This window comes from Papilio xuthus, unplaced genomic scaffold (genome assembly GCF_000836235.2).
Source record: "Papilio xuthus unplaced genomic scaffold, Pxut_1.1 DF828142.1, whole genome shotgun sequence".
Lineage (NCBI taxonomy): Eukaryota > Metazoa > Arthropoda > Insecta > Lepidoptera > Papilionidae > Papilio > Papilio xuthus.
Genome location: NW_013530507.1, coordinates 7,137,496 through 7,148,724, shown reverse-complemented (window position 1 = coordinate 7,148,724; position 11,229 = coordinate 7,137,496). Strand labels below are relative to the sequence as shown.

General features: G+C 33.4%; 1 protein-coding gene across 1 annotated transcript in view; it reads left to right on the top strand.

Annotated features, from left to right (window-relative positions):
* The first annotated feature begins 1,960 nt into the window (after positions 1 to 1,960).
* esn (espinas) overlaps positions 1,961 to 11,229 on the top strand; it is an 80,950-nt gene continuing 71,681 nt past the window's right edge. The window contains exon 1 of the mRNA XM_013307076.1: positions 1,961 to 2,189. The gene's annotated coding sequence lies outside the window, so the exon portion shown is untranslated. The remainder of the gene's footprint in view (positions 2,190 to 11,229) is intronic.

Genomic DNA, 11,229 nt, shown 5'->3' with positions numbered 1-11,229 from the left:
TTTCACGTCAGAACGAGATTGGCTATCACGTGGCAGGAATGAAATATTTACTTTATTACGTACGACATAAAGTGCTGTTTAGCTTTTCAACATCAATTTCAATTTTAAAACGCGTGCGGACATCGCCCTTACTACGAGTCGTGTAAACTCGATAATTTAAAATTACATAATATTAAAATGTGTGGATAAAGTTATAATCTTTTTTTATTTATTTTAAATGTTTAAATGAACCAAGACCCTGAATCAATAAAATCATAACCTATTTTCTTTATTTCATTGATGTAGAGTTAAAACATAGCACATACAAGTTACGTCAGCAAAAACTGGTAGTTTTAGCTACGAGAATGTAGTGTGTCAAGTGGATGTCCTTATTGATGTAGAGATCACGATCCATGCTTGTTGTATACGAGTATAAAATTCTGAGTAATCGCAAATATTAATATGAAACTTGACTAAATAAACTAAAGTAAATGTATTCTCTATACATGTACGAGTACAAGCACTAAAATGGTGGAAAAAGTAACAAGATTTTAAAGTAAATAGATAAATAGGTATTTGCGTTTTTTATTCGATAATCTACGGACTATAAGAAATTGGTGATGTTCTACTGTAACAAGTTCGATCGAGAATCAGTGGTAGGGTGTGAGTGCGGTGAGGCCGGCCGGCGCGGGCGTGTAGTCATTACGATGATTGCGAGGTAGCAAATGATAGCCGGCCACTTCGACTGCCCCGGCACAGCGCTGCGCGGACCTAATATACAATGTTACGTTCTTTATAAAACTTTGTTTTACTTCATTCCATTCAATATGTCTTTGTGATTTAAATAATTTGCAATATATTTGCTAAATCCTAAGGTATGTACCATTATGGAAATATTAATAAAGCTGTCCCAAAACCTACTTAATATTTGAAATGGATACATTTTTTTTAAATATTTCTTAAGCTTTTTTTACGCAATATGAATGTAATGGAACCGTGAATCTATAGATACCCATTACCTATTAGCGTATCTTGGAATAAAAAGGGAGAACAATGACATGCTCACTGTGACATCAATAACTTAAAGCATTGTCATGCATCTAGACCAGTAAGTACTTGACGTCAATTCGTAAAAAGTGAATGTAAATACTCGGAAAATCATTTCACAAATTGTACATAAACAAATTGAATTGTCTCTCTCTTTCTCCTACACTAACTTTATAATTTATCCAGTAATATTCAAATTAGATCCATCAATCTTTAATTACAATCGCGACTGTCGCTGCTTCTGTGTATAATCTATGAGGCATAATTCAACGAGCCAATTAGTAATGCCTGTCTCCGCAACACAGAGCATATCTTGGGACAGATCGATTTGTTTCGTCCTCTCTCCGGCTGCCGATATCTGGCATGACGCGCGACGCTCTACATAGATAGCGCGGCACACTTCTCGCTTGTCTACACAATCTGCACGATTACAAGACTCTGTATATTTTATTAATTACTTTTACATTTAAAGTCACTGTTAATTACCTGACTTCGATCGAGCCAAACAAAGATAAGGAGTGGTAAACGAAACCGTTTAAGACTTATTTCCCCTGCTTGAGTGTTTACTTCGACTTGTAATTAAATAGTAACGCGTTGAAGTCTATTATATGCAACTCTACATTGTAAAAAATATCTTTCATTAATAGTTAGAGCGTCATTGTAATTAAATATTAACTGTAAGATAAAATATAAATAGACTAGCAATAGCTTTGTGACTATATTAGATAATCTTTGCGAAACATCAATATGAATCACCAGGTAATAAAATCTTCAAAAAATGGCTTCGGAAAAATCTAGTAGCGAATAAATGCAGGACTAAAGGGTAGTACTCCATCTCTGTCTAGAGCTCTACAATTGCTATGTCTGTCTCTAGCGGTGCGCGCGATGGCGGCGGGCGGGCCTCGTGCGGCCGCCAGTTGCGCGCGCGCAGCGGCCGCGACCACTGTCATCAGTACAGTTGCGTTTAAATTTGGCGCATTTAGTTCGCGTTGTGTTCGCACAGGTTGTATGTTATTGTTGTGAGTCCCGGCACCACGGTCCGGCTGTGCCCGCAGCCCTGCACTGTGTCGGACACGGTGGCGCGTGTGCTTAGAAAGTGAAACAACAAAGGATTACAGTGCACATAGTTGGAAACAAAAAGTAACGTGGGAACGCTTTCTATAGTACGCAAATTAATATGGTTTTGTTTGGTAGAGTTTGTTCTGTCGTTTGGTGTATTGTATCATGTTTGTGATGTGCATGAAACATCAGAGATAACAATCTCATTCATAGTTACATTGAAACATTTTTATATTTTTATAATAGACTAGTCCGACACCGTTATTATTAAAAATCCCCAGTCGTGTAGAGATCGCAGAACTTTACTTCAAAATTGTGCCAAGACTATCTCCACTTAAGAGCTAGAATTTCCTGACGCTTTTCTTCTTGTCCAAACAGAGTTATTGAACACTGTATCGCAGATTGAACTCGATGGTAGCAATAAATTTACTGAAAAACAATTCATATTACAAACAAACATATACAACTGTTCTTGCTACTATTCTATGCTAGTTATTATAAAATATTTCTAGTAAGAATTTGCGGTCTTCATTTTTGCATTTGGAATTTTTTAACGTCTCATTTCGAATCCGTTAATAAACTGAAATGAAAACGGTCATAAAGCGGCTGAGTGTTGCTGTTACTGAACGATAATGTCAGCCTTTGCCTCGGCCAGCACCTGCTGAACAGTTTTTACTGAGCGACGTGTAATAATTAACATTTATAGCCCGCGGCGCGGCGCTGCAGCGACCGAGGGTCCCTCCGACTTGTAACGTCCAAATAGACCATTTTTATACAAGTCTTATGTATGATCTGTTGTAATAGTCATGACTACAAATAAAACCTTTTTTCTGAAGTCGACAAACAAATTACAAAATTAAATTATTCTTTACTGTGTAACGAAGCATTCGTAGACATATAATCACAGTATGAGCCCCAAATCAAATTTCTCGAACATGATAAGCAAATTATAACCCGGCGCCATTAAAATAGGTTTGCAGTATTCAATATCAGTGCAGTTCTCATGTGCAGTAGAAGATAATGAGTGATTTCGGCCGATATTTTCACGTTTATTTGCTCTAATTTTAGGGTTTACGCACTTTAAATACTAGTAGATATTTTAACTGCTAATTATGATTGCAAAATAATAGAGTATTGTTTTAGTTGCATGTCGTATACTGGTTAAAGTTATGTGAGTACATCTCATTTAATATCACAAAACATGAACTTCTTTTTCGCTGTGACCATGAAAAAAATATTTAAATACTCTGAAGATCTCTCATAAATTATTAATTTTTAATTTCATGCTATAGGTGTTAATTACTGAATATAATTTATACACATTTGTAAAGTCAAAATAAACATCTCTAGTAATATGAAACGTGTCCATTTGGTTTTTTACAAAAATAAAATAATTTACATCGTTTACTTGTCTACTTTATAACGTTGAGTTCTTATAAACCTGATTCCTACATTTTATTAACAATTATAAAAATGAATTCATTACAGTGGAGAGAGTGAGACGACTATAATTATTTCTATTTACATTTCTTTTAATTACAAATAGAACCTGTAAAACTACACTCTACCTACAAAGGAATGTGTATTTTTTATCTTCAAAAGAAACTCTTTAAGATTCATATAACTTCATATTAATATAAGTTCAACAGCTTAATGTTGCATTGAAGAAAACTTTGAATAACGTATAAATATTTTGATTATTTCTAAATGTGTTTAATTCAAAGAACTGTTATATTTTGTAGCACTTTCCCGACAGCCCTAGTGAAATGTCATCTAGTAAACATTATAATAATTGTTGCACAAGTTTTTGTATTATTATAAAAAGTTCGTAACGACTCTATATTGTATACAGTTATCAATGTAATAAAGTCATCAAATAATTACTTATATGACCTTATACCTTATACCTTACTACTGGTTTTTATACGTCCGTTACATAAATTAAGTTAGTGGCGCTCTCTGTGTCATAGTTCATTAACTCTTGTCTTGGCTTTATTTAGTTAAATATTGCAAATTTGCAATGAAACACGATAATATTAGAGATATGTCGCTATTATTTTACAAATATTAATTTCCTAATCTTTTATAATTACACTCCGTTAAAAGTTTATTAGTATTTTAAAAGCGTCGTGTTAAAGTGATCATAATCGGTTATATATCTAATTAATATTTAGCTTCTTTCATTGTACGTTAATATTTAAATGTCACCATACAGTGTATATATTATCTGTAAAGCATTAATTCGCTACTGCATTTAATCTTTGGTCTAAATCTCATGTATATATTCTATATGTAACCCGCAACATGTACATTTTACTTTTAAAAATGCTACACTTTAAATAAGGAACTTTTTGAAATTCCAAAGTGAGTTTGGATTAAGTCGTGTGAGATTGTAAAGGCGATAGAGAGGGGATGATATCGATAGGACGTTAATATTGCGGCCGAGAGTGCAGCGCGGCGAGTTTATCGATATCGATGTTAGACGTCGATAATTTACCGACGCTTCAGCAAGAATAATTGAAAGCTGTGGCCTCGAATGTATTTTCTACAGCATGTTCTGTTTGGTTTATAATTTTAATTCGATTGCAATATTTAGAGCATTTTGTAAGTTTGTCAATTTACACATAAACTTATTTAAGTAATTATTATGTTATTCAAATACATTTTACAAATAAACGCTATATTCTTCAGTAGAAACGAATTAAGATAGTGTATTGTTTGAACATAAATCCGATTGTTACAGTCTTTTATAGATAGGGGCGATAGAATGCGCGCTGCGAACAGCGATGCACAAGTTCCATGAATACTACTGCGCCTGCGCATGAGAAATATGTGGAGTTGTTCACATCGATCGGATGTCACACATTGCCACTCCACTGTTTACTGTCACATCGTATCCTTATACAGAATAATTTGCAAGAAATAAATAGAACAATTAGTTTATCGCTATGGTAACCTATTATAGTGGTTTTATACTTTGTTTTCAAGTGTAGTAAGGTCGTCTATATCTTTGATACGAAGAAAGTGTAGGTTTGATACGAATAAATCTTCGAACAGTCCACTTAGGACGATTTAACTAATATGATATTGTTATCACGAGGTCGAGGTAGTGAATCAGTAACACGCCGGCGTAGCGACATGCGAATAAAACTTTACTAGTACTAACACATTTATCACGCTTATTTCCAGCTGAGACAGGCTACAGATATTTGTTTTTTTGTATGGAATAAGTTACTAATAAGTTACAGTACAACTTTTATCGAAGCTAGACGGGCTTACATTATAGTTATCAAGTGATAAGGCGGAGCGTTGATGTCTTCTTTACTGCAAACGAAGACTTACGAAAAGCGATACATGGCTAAACAATTCCACGATGTGACACAATCGCTAGACGTTGTTGCTTATGCATTGTAATAAAATTTTAAAAAAAAATCAAATGTGATACTCAAGTGACTTGCTATGCTTTACTTTAATGACTTGTCAGTTAAGGAAGGTAGTTCTTAGTGTAACGTCTGAGCTGTAAAATACTTACCAGAGCAGTGAAAATACACGAGTCAGGTCTGCAGCCATTGTTAAGATCGCGTGGGCGTTATATGAAACTTAACGGTCTCGGCGTCGCCAGTAAATTCTCATTATATTACAGCTGACGTCCGCCGCCGCTGAAATATTTCGCATTGTATTTACTTTGAATATATGTAAGAGTATTTTAAAATTAAATATAACAGACGCAAATGTTACACTGCAATGTTTATAGCTGAGAACATTTTGTGGTAACGTACACCTTGAACTTGTTAGTTAGCGGGCAAAGAAGTAAATGGACGTGTGCAGAATTATTATCCTTTTAATGTAAAAAAAAAAGCTTATAATAAGTGCACATGTGCGTTGTCATGGACAGAAACAATATAAGGAACGTTGCTTGGGTTATATTATTAAACATTTTAAACAATTTTAATACGGATTTAAAACAAATAATAATAAAATATATGTGTTTTTGAAATGCGTAGTCTTCAAACTGTGTATCGGCGGCTGACTAGTTTTAACTTAGGTACTGATGTTTTTTACATGTTATGTAAATTAGTACTTGTATTTATGTTAAAGAAATAAAAGCTTTGCCTTAGTTTTATTACGTACATGTCATTTAAACTGCAAAAAGTAATTGCTTGCACTTAAAATTATCTTTTAAATATAAAATTTACATAAAAACGGTCGAAGAACTGTAAAGTGCCGCGCGGTCGTGTGTTCGTGAATATTATTGGACTATTAAAGTTTGAACAACTAAGAATTTGTAGAATATCGTTTATTTTGATGCAAATTCAAACTAAAAATGTTGTAAGTATTGCAGGAGTAAAAAAAAATGATTTTAATTGAACTTAATTTTGGTATTGTGCAAATGTGTTAATGCTGCAAATTTGTCATAAAGGAGGCTGTTTATATTCATAGCTGTGTGTTTTAACAGTTTATATAGATGATATTAAAATTCAAAATATATTAATTTACATTGATTATATATAATTATGCAAATGAAGGCAGCATCATGATATAATTTGGTTCCAATTCGCCCTCAAACAAGGTTAAGCTGTGGGAGCAGAACCATAGAAATCTTTATATAAAACATGACGTATAGATGTTTAGATAATTGTATGGCATAAATCATACTCTGATAATACATAAATCTCAACAAATAATCAAACCAGCAGCAAATTAAAACTGCAAAGTCTTAGATTTGGAGCAAAAATGTTGATATGTTTAAAGTTGTATTTTAATGTTATGAATTGAATCAGTTTCAAGTTACATAAAAGTAGTTACATCTATATATGCATGTATATTTGTATATAAAAGGGAATGAGCACACATACCTAGTCGTATTAGGGGTGAGTGGAATTTTATGGAGTGGATTAATTAAAAATAATTCTTACATAATAAAATTTAAAATTAAAGAATGTTTTTTACTCTATAACCTATAGCATTTATCATATACAGGACGTTTCAACTATCTAAACACGTATAATAATCCCCCTCTATTGTTCCAATAAAAAGAAAACAATACGCTTTAAACAGACAGACAGATAGAAATATATGTTTAGTTTTAAAAAATGAATGTAACATCTGAAAATAAACAAATAGGCTAACATAAAGATACTAGCACTTGTTATGTGCGTTGAAGCCTACTTTAAGGTTATTGAGATCTCAAGTGGACGTCTTAAGAAGTAGAATAATTCATTAACAGCGGGATAAGTTCCACTAAACTGGATCTTTGTATTGCTTTAACACGTTACAAAAATAGACAACACAGTTATGTATAGAGTTGATAAAAAGTGGTTCTTAAATGAAACTAAGTACAAGTTGTGTAAGACTGATTTATCAAGTCGGGAAAACAGTTCGCTAAAGTAACCAATGTTCGCGTAGTTATTGTCAGTGACAATTGAAACTTTGAAAAGTTTGCGGATAACAAAACATTAAAAAGGGACAAAGTGAACTGAGTTTCTTAAACGCTTAGTAAACTTATAAAACATGTCGTCTTCCACATTATATTTATATAATATTTGCTGTTAATTTTTTTATAATTATTAATTTCGAATAATTTGGATTTAGACGCGTAAAATTTGCGAGCACTATGGAAAAGCGCTGAGTAATATTCGCTGAGGCGACAAGTTGTACAGTCGGCATTGGAGACCTGTCTTCCCGTTATTTACAAATCATCTCTCAAGCACCCGCCCCCGTGCCTCTCCCCCTCCCCCTCTCTCGTCGGATGCAGCAACGCAATGATCGCTATTCAATATTCCCAGTTTTATTGCTATGCAACTTATTCGACGTGGTTTTAGGTTGACTACGTAAAGTTCTTTCTAACATTATATTGGCATGTTTTTGTTTTTTTGCATTTCGGAAGGATTCCGTATTTCCGATTGACACGGTTTAAATATCTATCTTTCCTCCAGAAATAATAGTTTATTACTGATAAGTTTGCTAAACTAAATGGTGATTACTTGTAAAGCTGGCAGGACTGCAAATATCTTTATGTTATTCATATTGACGCGGCGTAAACAAGTTCAGGTGGACGAGGCGACGACATCCCGCTCAACGGAGGCAGTCAGAGCTCGTTTGAAACTGACACTCGCTTATGATTGGTGAATCGTTGTACAAATATGTTTGATGTAGCAATTATTTTTACTTTATACTTTGTATAATGAGTTTCCCATTTTTTCGTTTTTTTCAATTGGTAAATTAGAGTTTTATTGTACAAGACTGCTGAATTATACTAAACTAAACAATTGTTTGTAGATGTTAAAACACAACATTACAAGTCAGTCATAATATTATGTAATTGTTGTATATAAGAGCAATTTAATGATGAAAAAACATAAACAATTATTGTAAATACATATATTACAGAAATAAACATAATATCTTCTTTAATTCTCGATCATTAAGTATTCAGTTCACGTCATACAGTGCGACTGACAGTTGCGTGTTTTTATGCGCTGCTCGATGTCTGCGAGGCAAAGGTAACCTTCCTACAGCCACAACACACCACCTCTGTAATTATTATGATTCTATCCCCAGGCGTTTAAACGTATTGTATTTATGTCCATAAATTGATGGTTCTTATTTCGATAGATTTAGAGGTGAAAGTCGCATGTGATGACTACGAGTTGAACTAACCGGTTAATTGGGTCAACTATGACGATAGGTTTATCTCTGGAGGGTAAATTCAAAGATTACATATTTAAATATCGGTAATTATATAAACAGCGAATCTCAAGATACTAAATAGATTTGAATATTTAATTTGGTATTTTTAAATCATCAGAATTGTTGGCATTATTATTAAGGCCCATTTCGACCCATCATTTCGGCCCATCTGACCTAATATGTACAATTTTTGGAATGCAGGAAAACGTTGAATGTCGTGTAAAAAAACACAAAAGCATACTAAAAATCAGAGAGTGCCACTTAAGCTTCCCCCCCCCCCCGCGCGCCCCGCTACCTCCCTCTGCGCCAGGCTACATCCCGCGGCTGCGGCTCCCGATCTGTTTTTATTTTTTCCTGATAATTGATTTTTAATGGGCGCACTCAACTGACAAGTTTCTTACGTGACGTGCATACGTCTCTCTCCAATCGAATTATAGATATTAAGTAATGGACTATAAATAGAGATAGCTCCGCGTTGCCTGCTGTCCAGTGCTATGCTCTGGTCCCGTAGGAACGAGAGAGGACTGCTGTGAGATTGTGATCTGCAATTACAACTTGCATCTAATAAGATAATCTTACGATGCTCTGACGATAATTGGCGCGTAATTCGATGCTAATATGATACAGGATGTTACATATTTACATTTTTTTTAATTCTATGCTTACGATAAAAGTTCATATAATTGTGTCAATAAGACAGTTTACTTTTTAAGTTTACGTATTACGGTTTAATATTAAATATATAGGTACAGTAAAATTGAGATGTTTGTTCTAGATAACTTAACAAATAAATCTTACCTAAGTTAGTAAAGTAACTGGCATAATTAATATCTAAGTGTGACCACCTACACATGAATGATTTAAACATTTATTTGGTCCATTATCTAGACGTGTCCGATTATCTTCGTGAGAGAAACGTTTTTGATTGTCGCAGCACTTAGCCTCAATCAGTACAACAGTTTTATTAATGTGCTTACATTTATAAACTTTATTCATTGCCACGAATCATTTTCACATTGTTACACAATCCCACTGCACTAAAGTTTACATTAAACATTTAAACGTATTGCCTCATGTTGTACAATGTTAAAAGATCGTTATTGTATAGTTTCATAATTAAAGAAAATCAAATTAATGTTTAACGGAAAGGTTTCTTTTTACATTTTTGTTTTTGTTTGTTTTCTCTTTATTGTGATATAAGCGATCTCAGTGTATATTTTACAAATACTGCTACTACTACTACTAGATACTACGCAGGAATGTGATGCCATTAACCTGTGAACCCTTATATAAACTTTTGTTTTCTTAGTTTAAAAAAAATATCTCAGTCTATCCCAGTAAAAGACATTTTAAAAACAATAAAATTTTAAAAATAATAAAAGCTTTTGAAAGTTTTAACTGAATATAAAAATCCAAAACCATGTCTCTCTAAAGGCAAAATCATTTAACCAAAATTTTCCCAGTAGCAGACGCGCTCAAACATGCCGCATAAATTAACATAACAACAGGTCCTGATGCGAAGACGAACTCACAGCAGTATGTTCATCTCTATCTAATCAAGGGAAGGATTCGAGCGAGAGTAGGACAGAGTTTATGCAAACGAGAGAAGCGGTTCGCATGCCGTTGGGCAGTTGGGCAGGCTCCGCAGACGCATTGTGGGTCAATAATACGCATTATAAATATATTAACGGTATGCTAATATTATTTGCTATTTGGTTTTGTATGCGACATGTACATTTGTACATTGACAACGTACATTTGTACATAATGATAATGTACAACTGACGGATTACACATGTTAACAATGTGTCTGTCTGTATGTCGCTGCTCTTTTTGTATTATCGTTTCCTTGACGATATTTTAGTACCCGAAAGTGGTAATTCTTGTTTCTTATGTATCAGATTCTTACATTGTTAATGAACTATTTAATCAGATGTTCGAATAAATAATGAAATATCAGACTTTCGTCATAACGTCAAACAACATTTTCGAATAGGAATTCTTTAAGAGAAGCTCAAATATTTTAAAATCTTATCTCCATTTTCTTACCAAAACAAATCCATAACAATAAACTAAATCGTAATTAACATAAATGTTCAACTTAGCACGTATTTATGGTTATCACTTAACAACTTAGTAAACGTCTCTATGTTTTATATGGCTATTGGCTATTTCATTAAAAAAACCCTCATTAAGAGAACTGTTACAAGCAAACTATGCCAGCGACCACCTGTTAGATGAAGCAGGCTTTATGTCTCTGTGGCTATGTCGGAAACTCTAAACTAAGAATTAACACGGACATAAAGTGGGGTTGACTATATAAATTCCTTCGAAAAGTTAGGTGTGACCCTTAGATGTTTAATAAAAAGAGTTAATTGAGTACTGTTCTTAATTTGTGTAATAGATAAATATCTGATTTTTTGATTTCTGATTAACTACTAAGAATATTACTTT